This window comes from Maniola hyperantus, chromosome 7 (assembly GCF_902806685.2).
Source record: "Maniola hyperantus chromosome 7, iAphHyp1.2, whole genome shotgun sequence".
Classification (NCBI taxonomy): Eukaryota; Metazoa; Arthropoda; class Insecta; order Lepidoptera; family Nymphalidae; genus Maniola; species Maniola hyperantus.
This window is the reverse complement of record NC_048542.1, coordinates 8,100,137-8,113,945: the sequence shown is the minus strand read 5'-3', so window position 1 is coordinate 8,113,945 and position 13,809 is coordinate 8,100,137. Positions and strand designations below refer to the sequence as shown.

The window sequence follows — 13,809 nt, the reverse complement described above, 5'->3', positions numbered from 1 at the left end:
GGTAATAAAGGTATGAACATGTTACGTCAAAGTATAAATCTGTGGGTAAAACCAAACTTGTATCATACTTAGGATCGGATTTATATTCTTATAATGACCTTATAAAATATAATTGAAAAAATAAATAAAATTATAAACTTTAATACAAAACAATTGTGAAACAGAGCGCTTTTTGGTTAGTGAGTAAAATTAATAAAAAAGAGTTTTCGAAATGTTGAAGTAGGTACCTAAGATCCTAGATTATTTAACATGCTCCATTGTGGCTGAACTGTGCTTTAGCGCAGTTTAAACTGAAAGTAAAAAAAAACATTTATTTAACACTGTGATTTAACATAAAGAAAATATTAGGTGGATGTCAGTCAAACACGAGACCACTTACACAGTAATCACTACTTTTACTTTAAAAAACCGGCCAAGTGCGAGTCAGGCTCGCGCAACGAGAGTTTCGTACTGCAGTCGTATTTTTTCGACATTTTGCACGATAATTCAAAAACTATGATGCATAAAAATAAATAAAAATCTGTTTCAGAATGCACAAATGAAGCCCTTTTATATAATACCGCATTTGATATAGTAATCAAATAATTTTTCAAATATTAAATTTAAATAAATTAAATAAATTTATAAATTAAATAAATTTCAAATATTGAAAATACTAATTCTTAGTTCATGACCACAATTTAATTTTTATTGTGTGATGTTACCACAAATTCACGGTTTTCAGATTTTTCCCCTAATGTCTGCTATAAGACCTACCTACCTACCTGCCAAATTCCATGATTCTAGGTCAACGGGAAGTACCCTAAGTAAGTAGGTTTCTTGACAGACAGACAGGCAACAAAGTGATCCTATAAGGGTTCCGTTTTTCCTTTCGAGGCACGGAACTCTAAAAATTATATTATCTACTTGTTTCAGAAATCGAAATGTTATTTACGATATAGGTACAGTATTATAACTGTCACGTCAATTTTGAATAATCAGCCGGTTGAACTATAGTATCTTGATTGTTATGATTAGCTAAATATGTGGTATTCTTACAGCAACAATCAATAGAATAATTTATAACAATAAATAGTGAGGTAGTGTCAGCCAATCAGAGTTGTTTGCGATTGTCGCACTTTAGCTTTACCTTACTGTTATCGACCTACTAAGTCAAACAAAGGCAAAGGATTTATTCGAAATAGGTACCATTGAACACTTTTGATTGTGAATTGTTGAATTTGTAAAATAAATGCTGTACCTGGTGACGTTAGGTCCACCCTGATTGGTTGCACTATTTGATGAATGTACTGTGAGACATACTTAGTAATGACTAGCTTAGCTAGTAATGCTTAGCTAGATTAGCTCGCGACTTCATCCGCGTGGACTACACAAATTTCGAACCTCTATTTGACCCCCTTAGGGGTTGAATTTTCAAAAATCCTTTCTGAGCGGATGCCTACGTCCGTCAGTCAGTCACCTTTTCTTTTTATATATTTAGATAGATTTCGAACACGGAGATAATTAAGGTCGGGCAGCTGGTTAACTTTTAACCAATGACTGACAGAAAATTTCTTATTAGAAAAAAGTTTAAAGCTAAATATAATTTGAAGACTTACTGGCACCGGTTACTGTAAGTCTTTCCTGAGGTGGAGCAAACAGGCGTGTAGTCGGCAGTGCAAATGCAGCCCTGGACTTGAGCTACCCCAAAGGCGACGGCTATCAGGCTGAATATTACTAAAACAAAAAATAAAAAATTTAATACAAAGCTTTTAGACCCATTACGCACGGTCTACTGGTCGCCCGGCGACTTAGTCGACGGCGACCGTTTTATTTATGTGGAAGTCGCCGTGTCTATGCGTGCGCAGTCGCCGCAACTCCATGCGCATAGGCATAATATGTGACTTCCATATAAATCACAGATTCTAAGATACACGGTCGACTAGTCGCTCGGCAACTCAGTCGACAGCAACCGTTAGAATAATTGCATGAATCAAATCAAAACAAAAGTAAAAAAATATATCCTCACGGAAAAACAACTTCATGATGATTATTTTAAAATAAAGACAAGTTTATTCAAGAAACAGCGAACTATCATTGACAAAGTCGACGTCCGATGCTGGGTTTTTATATTCACTAGTCGTATGTAACTATTCTTTTTTGTTGCTGTTTGTACAACTAACTCGCTACTGCGACTCTACTTGTCTGTTAATGGAAACATTTAATTTTGTATTTTTTGCGATCCTGGGATAACAACAGCTTGCTGAGGCTCAAGTTGTCATAAATCATGTTTAGGTATATTTATTTCCATTGCCTGAGGATAATACTTAACGATTCACAAAGTCTTTGAAAATATCGAGGTCTGCAAACATGTGCCGAACTTGGCCACTGGGGGTAGTTTAGTTGACATAAAAAGCCTTATACAAAAGCCTTATAACACACCAGGTTATCAATATTTTTTCCCGTAGGAAGCCAAGGCAATGAGTATTTGGATATTAGTATTAGATGTGTTGTTTTGGTAGAACTTAGGTTAAAATATATGAAGAGAACTTTAAAGTTACAGTACGCGGCCGAAAGTAATGTACCTACATCGGCCTTTAGAATGACATTTCGTAGAGCTTTTTCGGCTTTGTAGAGCGTTGTCTCTGTCACTCATACCTATTTGACGTTTTGTCGGTCTCAACGAAAGAGACAGTACTATACAAATTTGCTATCGCCTTCTAAAGGTCGATGTACATTACTTTCGGCGGCGTACTGTACGCATACTTGACGTCAAAATGACTCTGCTGATGCTAAGACATGTAATTATAATATGGTAGTAATTTGACACAGCACTAGAGATTTTCACGAGTTCTATACTGTAATAAATCCCTTACTTATGCTAAAAAATCACGAGTATGGAATTAATATTGAAATTAATATAACTAAATGGACAAACACCGCGATTTCTTTGTTTTATACGTCAAGGAAAACAGCTTTGAGGATAATTGATATAGTAATCGGATCGCAGGAATCCCCTGCTGGTACGTTGCTTACTAAACTTATGCGCATACTTAATAATATTTTGTTAACATCTATTTTATCTGGTCTAATAGGTATCTACATAATCTAGTAAAAATTCAAGGTTGTCAAATTATTTTATGAACATTTTACTGCAAAGAAGCATATTATTTATATATTTTTGACGAACTGAGTGATATATTATTAAAATTACAACTAAGTTTACTTTATCAACCGCACAAACTTTATATCAAACCAGAAATTAGTTTTACCGAGTTGTCCTATCAGCACTATTTTACACTAATTAATTAACCAATCACTCCTATTCCTCTCCTTCCTTCCTACTCCTATCATACTCATATTAGGAATTTTCATTTGATTAGCGAGCGATTGTTATAGCACAGCCGATTTAAGATTATTAGAGTACCTATGTATTGAATCAGGGTTTCATTGAATTGAGGTAAAAAATTAAATGCTGTCTATTGGTAAGCGCATCATTTGAGAAAGGCTGATGGCCTGAATGGCCGATTTTTTTGTTTTAAAATATTTGTGAATAATGTTTTTGGGAAAAGAAAAATTGGAAAGTTTCCCGGAATATTTTTAAATTCGAGAAAAACTAATTTTTGTATGAAGTTTTTAATCAGAATCTGTAATATTGTGTGTAGGTATATTCAATAAATTGTGACAACCTTGGATTTTTATTAACTAACAGTAAAATCATAGATAATAACTTCCTTTTTTACTTACATCGCGTAAAGAACTTGTTAAAAGTATTGTATTACTAAAATGCAGGTTTTAAGTTGGTTAACAAAGTAGGTACCTACTTAAACCAAAACGTGAATTTATTGAGTAACTTCGTCATAGAGATCATTCGTATCATAATTGAATTGAGGGAATTGGGAAAATCCTTTTAAATTGAAAAAGTCGTTAAGAAATCCTTAATGCTCAAAATAATTATCACCGTAATGGATTTCGACATCATACCATAACATTTCTGTTTAATGTTGCCTCGTATTCCTCATTGCTAAAGGTCGTAACTCCTTCTATGATGCGGCATGCTCCTAGATCATTTTGTGTATGTCTCGACTAAGTCAGAATTCAACTTAAAAGTGTCGATCATTTAATGAGACGTACCTACTGGCGACGGCTTAAACTTCCGACTTCCGAGGAAAGGTAAATGTCAAAAGGCCTCAGAAGTGGGTCACCCATCCAATGGCCGACGTAAATCAAGGTTGCTTGAGCACAAGCAGATATCACACACAATTAAGTCATATCACCCTCATGACGTTAAAAAGTCTATAAAAAAATCATTAAATATTGTGATTCTCTAATCGCACAGTACCACTGATGTAGGAAGTTTATGAAGTATATAAATTCTCAATTTAACTCTCAAAAAACACTCCCTGTAGAATATGAGCAGTAATCTCAATAAATTTTTAATGTAGTCATTTTAAGGATTCATAAATAGGTACATAACCTTTGTTGCCTTTCCGCCTATCCTACCCATCTCGGGTTAAATTTGTGAAACACGCTTTCCATTCAAATATAACATTTAAAAGTTAAGTTAGTAGGTATTTATTTTAAGCATGAACCTAAAAATTGTTATATGAACCTGAAAAAACATACCTACTTTTATTAAATCCTCTTTATAATCTTCAGACCTGACTGATGGCAGAGTGAACTAGAGTGAGGGATCTCTCGGTTTCGCTATGGTGACGTAAAATCATAGATAAATAGCGTTATTTTAGGGTAAATTGTGACACCAGGCCAGTACCTAACGTCAAAAGCTCGACGTTTTGTTAAAAGTTCCTAACTGTCGTGAACTGTGCTGATGAGAAAACAATAATCTCAGAAACAAAAGCAACCTGGAACCTCTCGTTTAGACGTACAACGCGAAAAACGCAAAATGCCAAATGGCGTACACCGGTCCGTAGAATGCCAACTTTGCAGAATACGCGAAATGCCGAATCGCATAACGCCAAATCGCTACGATAGAAAAGAATTAGTGAAAGAAATTTAAAAAGTCTTAATACTTAATACTACGAATTTTAGGTTTGGTATTTCCAAACATTTCAATTTTGGCATTTTGCATTGTTGGCGTTCTGCGTATAAACATAACCTTTTATAAAGAGGTTATCAAACGTACATGTTCGTAAAAATATAAATATCACAAAGAAAAAAGGGGAAGAGCTAGTAACCAGAAATAACAACACTTTTGTACAGCCATAATATCTCTTAAATTACCTATTCATTAGTATTCAATGCGCAAAGATGCAGGATATAACTCGTTTTCTTGGTGAGGAGTAAGAACCAGATTAGGTTTGCATTTATACTGCGAGTATAATCCATTTCGTGACGGGAATAGTAACTGCAGTTTTTAAACGCCTTATGTGTACCTACCTACTTATTTTTAGCTTTCCTAGGTCAGTGCCATGTGGTTAGGTCGGGTTCTTACGAGGTACATACTTAATGCATTATGTATACTGCGAAGGTACATTCAGTCCCCTTTGTGGCATTTATTTTTTACTTTTTTTTATTATTGTACTATTAAGTTGTAACCATTGCACTTTGTAGCATTTGTTTTTTATTTATAGGTAAGTATATTATTTTATTCTTATTTTTACCAGAAAGTTGTAGCAAAAAAGAAAAAAGGAAAGAAAAAGTGAACAGGGACGCACGTATCTCTATAAGAGATCTCTACCAGTGACCCTTGGCAGTGAGAGGGGTTGTAAAGGAAGTAGAATAGGTACAACAAAGATATAAAGTATTCATGAAAAAAATTAGATATTATGTTTATGTTAGAAACGTGGCTACTAGGATATTAAGAGTGGCTGTGCATGGGCAGCTTGGAGTTACGACTGATCGCTTCAAGTTGTGACTGCATAGCGAACTATAACATTTCTCTCATTTTCATACATGATACCACTTGCGGCTTGGAGGAGTCAACATACACTGACTGTACTCGATTTCTCAAGCAGTCGACTGCTCCGCGTTATCTCTTGCCTAGTAACTGTTCGATAGTTAAATAAATAATCATTATCACCATCGCCGGCCCATTACTGAGCACGGATCTTCTTTCAGAATGAGAATGGGTTTGGCCACGTTAAACGAGGGTGAGCTGCCGAAGCCGTGGATTGCCACCGCCCTAATCCCCACGCTTGAGGCGGAAAACGCCTCGGATGCGATGTTCATGATCTCGTATCAGAACCCGGATCTGAGTGCGGAGCATTGGAGGATCGTCAGCGAGTCGAGGTCTCAGACGGGTACGGTGGCCGTCTTTGCCATCGACGAGCAGTCGGCTGAGATCCTTCGTGCTAACAACTTTGTGGTCAATCTTGGCTGCAAAAAGTTGACCTTCCGCCTCAGGGGGGAGCACCAAGCCCCGCAAGCGGGGCCGAGTACGGCTGCGACTGCTAGCACCAGCTCTGAGACTGCCGCTCCTGGGCCTAGCGGTCTGGGGAGGGTTCCGCCGGGACGTAATGTGACCGCGGGAAGTACCTCCTCGGGGCCGCAGGGAACAGGGGGCAGAACTGCTGGTCAGGCGGACGCGGCTGGCGGCCCCAAAAAGGGAAAAAAGGGCAAAAAGAAGCCGCCGGGAGGGGCACCCAGAGGGACTCCCTCTGAAAGAGGACGCTCGACGCCTCGATCGGAGGGAGGACGTGTTCGATACCCTCCCGGCTATAAAAGAGCCAAATAATGGCGTGCTCGGACACCCACGCGAGGATCCTCCAGGCCAACCTCCACCACGCGGCCGCTGCGGCTGCCGTGATGGAGCGCTGTCTTGTGGAAGGAAAAGCCGACCTCGCTCTCATTCAAGAACCATGGGTGTCCAGCTCTACCATTCTGGGGTTAAACGCTGGGGGTAAGTTGTTAGCGTGTACCAGTGGCACCAGACCCAGAGCCTGCATTGTTTTTAACAAAAACGTGAACTTCCTGCCTGTTCCAGAACTTTGTACTGATGACCTAGTGGCAGCCTACGTCAATCTCAGGGGGTGGGAAGGGCGCAGAATCATTGTCTGCTCGGCCTATCTACCCGGTGAGATTGATAATCCCGCAGTTGACCTGTTTCCAGTGGTCGATTACGCCCGGAAACACGACGCGGAACTACTGGTGGGATGCGATGCTAACGCCCATCACGAAGCCTGGGGAAGCAGCGACACCAACGACAGAGGTGAGTACCTCTACGATTTTCTTCTCGCAAATGGCTTCCAGCTCTTGAACAGGGGCTGTACTCCTACCTTTGTTACGAGAGTCAGACAGGAGGTACTAGACATCACCTTTGCTACTACTAACTTAACCAGATACATAACAAATTGGGAGGTAAGTACAGAAGTTTCCATGTCAGACCACAGGCACATAAGCTTCGCTTTGACAACTGTGTCTCAGATGGAAACGCTAACTTTTAGGGATCCAAAGTGCACCTCTTGGGCCAAATATCTTGAGAACCTAGAGGAAAATCTGAGGTTAACCCCTAAGAGTATCAAAACGCTGGAGTGTCTTGAGTTTGCGGTGGAGGCTGTCACCGAGGGTATGATCAAAGCCTTCGAGGACAGCTGCCCCCTCAAGGTCAGGACCTCGAAGCGGAAAACACCGTGGTGGAATTCGAAGTTAAAAAGACTCCGTGATAAAACACGGAAACTATTCAACAGGGCTAAAAGGACCAATGAATGGGATATATATAGGAAAGCCCTGACGGAATATAGTAAAGAGATCAGGAGAGCCAAGAGAGCATCGTGGAGGAGGTTCTGTGAGGAAATCGATTGTCTGCCTCAAAGCGCGAGACTCCACAAATTGCTCTTCAAGGCCTCTCCGAGCCAACTGGGACTTTTAAAGGGACCAGACGGCTCATTCACTTCAAATGAGAAGGAAACCCTTGAACTGCTGGCTAGAACTCACTTCCCGGGAGCGGTCTCCTTGAACGCTAGTCGCACTCTGGCGCGCGCTCCACACCGGCCCCGCTCAGAGGACTGGAGGAGAGCTGCCATTGTCTTTAGACCCGGGGCCGTGAGGTGGGCCATCAATTCTTTCAGCGCTAACAAATCGAGCGGGATCGATGGCATTACGCCCCTGCTATTGCAGAGAGGCGTGGAACTATTGATCCCAATCCTGGTAAAGATTTTTAGGGCGAGTTATGCCTGGGGTTACATACCAGAGGCTTGGACCACAGTGAAGGTCATTTTTATACCTAAAGCAGGGAAGAAGGACTATGGGTTACCAAAGTCCTTCAGACCCATCAGCCTCTCCTCGTTCCTACTGAAAACGATGGAGAAGATGCTTGACAGGTACATAAGGGATACGCTTCTCATCGAGAAGCCTATACACTACACCCAGCATGCCTACTGCAGGGGACGATCTACGGAAACGGCCCTGCTGAACCTTGTCGACAAGGTTGAAAAGGCTCTGGAGGACAAAGAAATCGCCCTCGCGGCGTTTCTAGACATCGAGGGGGCATTTGACAACACTCCAACCCGCACACTGGTGGATGGGCTGGCCGATAAACTGGCCGATACGACCACCACCAGATGGGTGGAGGCAATGCTCTCGAATCGCATAGCCAAATTTGAGCTAAATAACATCTCGATTGAAGTGCTCACAACAAGAGGATGCCCGCAAGGAGGCGTCTTATCGCCCCTGCTGTGGACTCTTGCTGTAGACAAACTACTGTATGAGATGGCTGAACTCCGTATCGACACGCAGGGATATGCTGATGACCTGGTGGTAATGGTACGTGGGAACTGCCAGAGCACGATCTCGTATCTCATGCAGGGAGCACTTAACACCATCGAAAAATGGTGCAGAGAAAACCAACTAGCTGTCAACGCGGAGAAGACAGTGATAGTACCATTCACTAGAAGGCGTAACCTTGATAAACTCGAGTCGCCGAAGCTGAACAATAGGAGCATACCATTCTCACGCGAGGTCAAATATCTGGGCATCACTTTAGACCAGAAATTGACCTGGAATTCGCATGTCGATGGAGTGCTCAAAAAGGCTAAATCGGCTTTAGGCATATGTAGTCGATTTGCGGGAGCAAGATGGGGACTTAAACCAAAAGTGACCTTCTGGCTCTATACAGCCATTGTGAGGCCGATGATATCGTACGCCTCCGTGGTTTGGTGTAGCAAATTGACGCAGGTTACAACCCAGTATAAACTTGGCAGTATCCAAAGAACTGCTTGCCTACTTATCACTGGAGCTATGAGCACCTCTCCGGGGGCAGCCTTAGAAGCTCTTCTCAACTTACCTCCTCTCTTCCTGTATTTGATGAAGGAGGCGAGAATGGGCATGTATAGGCTGATTAGCCAAGGAAAGGTGAATTGGCTATCTAAAACACTGAGGGACTTGCAGAACTCAGTACTCGAGATTCCAGTTTTGGGAATGCCGTCAGACACGATGATCCCAAAATACAACTTCCAGAGATCCTTTTCTGTGGAAATCCCAGATAGGGAGGATTGGACAAACAACAAAATCACATGGCCATCGGGATGTTTAAAATGGTTCACCGATGGCTCAAAGTCAGGCAAAGACGTAGGATGTGGAATCTATGGAGAGAAACCCAGGATCAAACTGTACCGTAACCTGGGGGCCTATACATCTATTTTCCAGGCGGAGGTATACGCCATAATAATATGTGTGGAAACCATCCTGCAACACAACCACGTCAATAAAACGATTTACATTCATTCGGATAGCCAAGCAGCTCTTTCAGCTCTGTCTTCAGAGGTTGTTAACTCGAGACTGGTTGAAAACTGCAGAGTAAACTTAAACACCCTGGCCCAACACAACAGGGTGGTTCTAAGATGGGTGCCAGGGCACGCCGGAATAGTAGGCAACGAAAATGCGGACATTCTGGCAAAATCAGGCGCAAAGGCACGTCAGATAGGCCCAGAGCCTGTCTGCGGTATACCTAAAAGCCTGGTTCAACTCACCCTCCTAACCTATTGCTACTATGACACACTCAACCGCTGGAGAAACTTGCCAGGGTTAAACCACTCGAAAGCGATGGTTAAATCCTTCAGCAAGAAGGTAGCATCTGAGGTGCTGTCGCTTAACAGAAGTAACATGTGCATCCTGGTGCGAGCTTTAACGGGTCACTGTGGCCTGAAAAGGCACATGTATAACCTTAAGCTCCAGGGCTCGGACATCTGCAGGCTGTGCCACGAGTCTCCCGAGACTCCGATGCACATTATCTGCTTCTGCCCTGCTCTGATGCACAAACGTAGCGTCCACCTAGGGAGACACATCATTTATCCGGAGGATGTTACTTCAATTCCAGTCAAGAAGGTGCTGCTATATCTGGCGGCCACTGGATTTGACAAGGAAATGTGAAGTGGAGGCTAACACAATAGATCGGAGACGGTCGCAGTGATTCAGGGATAATAAGGACCTGTATAGCCCCAAAGAAGAAAGAAGAAGAATGGGTTTGGCCCTAGTACACCACGCTGGCCAATTGCCAATTGGAAGACTTCACATACCTTAGAAAACATTATAGAACTCTCAGATATGCAGGTTTCCTCACGACGCTACGCAACCACTCTAAGCTTTTGAGCAGTCGACTTACAAGACATACACTGACTGCACTCGATTTCTCAAGTTGTCGACTGCTCCAGCGCAGTGATCTGGAAAAGGTATAAGTTCTGATAACTTTAGGATATAATACCTGGTATCCCTAATCTCTTTTACAAAGCAATACGGACTTCAATATTTATATTTTTACGTGGAGATGTTTAAAATACATCAGAGAGAAGATGTCTTTTTTCTAGATTTATGGAGCAGATGTCGCGAGCATTTCTGTATAAAATTAGGGAATTTCAATTTTTCTTTCAAAGGCTTTCAGATATATGACTTTAACAGGATTTAGTTGATTTATCGCCCGCGGTATTATGCGGACCACAGATAAAGGCAGGCCTTTGATATCAGCTTTCGGCTTATCTTGGGGCTTACAGCCGCCTTGGCTTTGGATTAATGGGGTGTTGATGAATGCGATGCTTTAAAACCTATTTTTTGCATACAGTTAAAGAGATGGGCACAAAACCGTCCGTTTTCAAAACTTTTCATACAGTGAAATGTTTAAAGGTAAAATAAGCAGTTTTACACAATTTTTACATCAAGAAAAACATAACATAGCTATCCAGATAGTTTATCTAAACTTCTTTTCTTAAGGAGCAAAAACACTGTTAAATTACTTAATACTCGCTCGTAATTAGTGCTCTACCAATTGCCATTAAGAACCAGAATTAACTTTTCTACAGACAGATATTTTGAGCTTTATAAATGCACTTTTAACTAGCTATAATAACTTTTGCTCTCGCTAACTAACTCTCAGACTAACTAGCATTTTTTATATTTAAAAGAACGGCAAGATTTTTTATCTCAAATTAAGTAATGTAAGACTGTGTTTACCGTTCATTTACTACTTATTTTGATAACATAGTTAGCATAGTTTATACCTACTGCTATAAAACACAACATCCAAACAGTTCACGACAAAGACAATATAATTTGCATCCAAATTATACATTTAGGTACAGAAGTAAAATTCAATTAAAAAAAACACAATTTATTAACACAAAACCAAATACTTTTACAATTATCAAACTTTTAATGATTGGAACAAAATTTAACACGAAAGACACAAAAAGTAAAAGTCAGTAATAAAGAAAAACATAATTCAAACCAGACCACGATGAATACAGCACAAAAATCAGTAGCGAAATGAGCCTCGTACTTGGGCGCACCTCGCTTTTATAGGCGACTACCGCCTACAATCTAAGACGGCCTCTCCTGACTATGCGGCGTCCTCGTCCGCCGTCATAGCCAGAAAAGGTCGTGAGATCTTCTCTGCGGAGACTTGCAGCTGGTGCCGCAACGCTGTCGGCGTGCGGTGCGCGAGGGGAGACCGGTGAGGAGCTCGCCGAATGGAGCGATGCCTCTGCCTCTACCGCTGGAGGTGCCGGGGCAAACTCAGGTGCGGAAGGGGGGACCAGCACCTGGGCCTACTACTTCATAGTCATCACCTGAAATTAGTTTCGATATAGCACAACTCCATAGCTACAAATGTTAACACAATGGGTAAGCAATTCGAAATGCGACTTAGCATTAGCTGGACATGTAGATAAATCATTTTGTTTTATGGGGTGTCCCTATCACCCAGAGGAGGTGACACCTATCAACCTATGAGACGTCTCAAACCTAGCGCGCGCTTCTTCTCGTCATCTTCAGACCGCCAGACTCGGGGAACGGTCTCAGACCGCCAGACTCGGGGAACGGTCTCAGACCGCCAGACTCGGGCAACGGTCTATGGAGCAGGAACTTGAGATGACCTTCATCAGACCACCAGACTCGGGCAACGGTCTCAGACCACCAGACTCGGGCAACGGTCTATGGAGCAGGAACTTGAGATGAACTTCATCAGACCACCAGACTCGGGCAACGGTCTCAGACCACCAGACTCGGGCAACGGTCTATGGAGCAGGAACTTGAGATGACCATCATCAGACCACCGGGCTCGGGCAACAGTCTATGAAAGTGCATCTCAACCAGCCACCGTTGAACTTCCCTTGAGGAGTAAAGCATTACCGTGATTTGTTTAGTCATAGCACAAAAATAGATGTCGTGGATCAGTCCGTCAGTAGATAAGTACGTAAGGGAGCAAGCAAGGCCTTTTTAGTAAGGAGGGTGAGAGTTTTGGGGCTATGATTAACAAAATCACGACTTTCATCTTCACCACCACAAAGTAGTCAACAAGCTGAACTTACATTCGAAGAAGGCACCACACGCATCCGGGCACCACTCTCCTTGCCAGGGCACCATGCCCTCCGCCGCCACCTGAGCGGTCTTGCCATACGACCCACTCAGCAGCTCCAGCTCGTAGCAGCCGATTCAGGACCTTGTATGGACCTCACATGCCAGAGTCAAACTTCCCCGTTGACTGGGAATACTTGATCACCAACACCATGCCTCCAGCCTTCAACACGCGAGGCGGACGACGATTCTGGTTAGCATAGGCATCCTGCCGGGACTGATTTTACCTCAGCAGCTTACTTGCCCTGGAGCGTCACATTTCACGCCATGCCGCTCGATCAAGCCGTGCAGTTTCTGCAACCACATTGTTGTGTGCTGGTGAGGAACTCTGGAGACCTGCTTGTTTGATATACAAACCAGGCAGTGAACCACATGCTTGACTACGAACTCACGTAGCCCAAGAAACCAGAAGTACTTCAGGATCAGGTCCAGAGTCTTTTCGACAAAGACTTGCAGCAGACTAAGACGGTATCACGAAAACCACGCTTCCGCTCCTACTGCTGAGTAGCGGTAATAGAGCGTAACACTTTAGTACACATACCGATGAGAGTCTAGCTGTCCCACTTACAGATACTCGACGAGCGTGTCCTGATCTGCGACCTGCACCATCTAAACCCAGTTGCTCGGCTTGGCGATGCCGTTGACTTAAAGGGTTGCAGATAGTCGCCACAACACATCATCGTGCGCTTTTAGTACTCAAAGGCGAAGATGAAGTCATAAATCCACTTACGGGTAACGCGCAGTAGCAGCAGCGCTCGGTGGCTGTGAAAGCGTTGTAGACGGTCACACCCTTAAACTGAAGACAAACCAAATGGTGGCGGAAGTGTTGACTGCCAACGCTTCTAGCACGTAGGAGTACTACCTACTCACTGCACCCTGGGTAAACCTTGCTAAAACAGGCGACCACACGCTTCTTGCCGTCGTTGTGGATCCACCTCAGCGCCGGGCCATAGCCGATGCTGCTGAAGTCAGTGTGCACCTCTGTTCGCAAATCTGTCAAGACTGCTACCTTGGACTCAGTGGTGA

General features: G+C 42.6%; 1 protein-coding gene and 1 long non-coding RNA gene across 6 annotated transcripts in view; one reads left to right on the top strand and one right to left on the bottom strand.

Annotated features, from left to right (window-relative positions):
* LOC117983993 (inactive dipeptidyl peptidase 10) overlaps positions 1–13,809 on the top strand; it is a 279,553-nt gene that overhangs the window by 125,997 nt on the left and 139,747 nt on the right. The gene's annotated exons all lie outside the window — the stretch shown is intronic.
* Positions 127–2,073, bottom strand: LOC138402543 (uncharacterized). The gene is made up of 3 exons (XR_011236915.1): positions 2,009–2,073; positions 1,599–1,716; positions 127–290 (listed from the first exon to the last, which is right to left on the bottom strand). It is a non-coding gene; the product is annotated as an uncharacterized lncRNA (long non-coding RNA).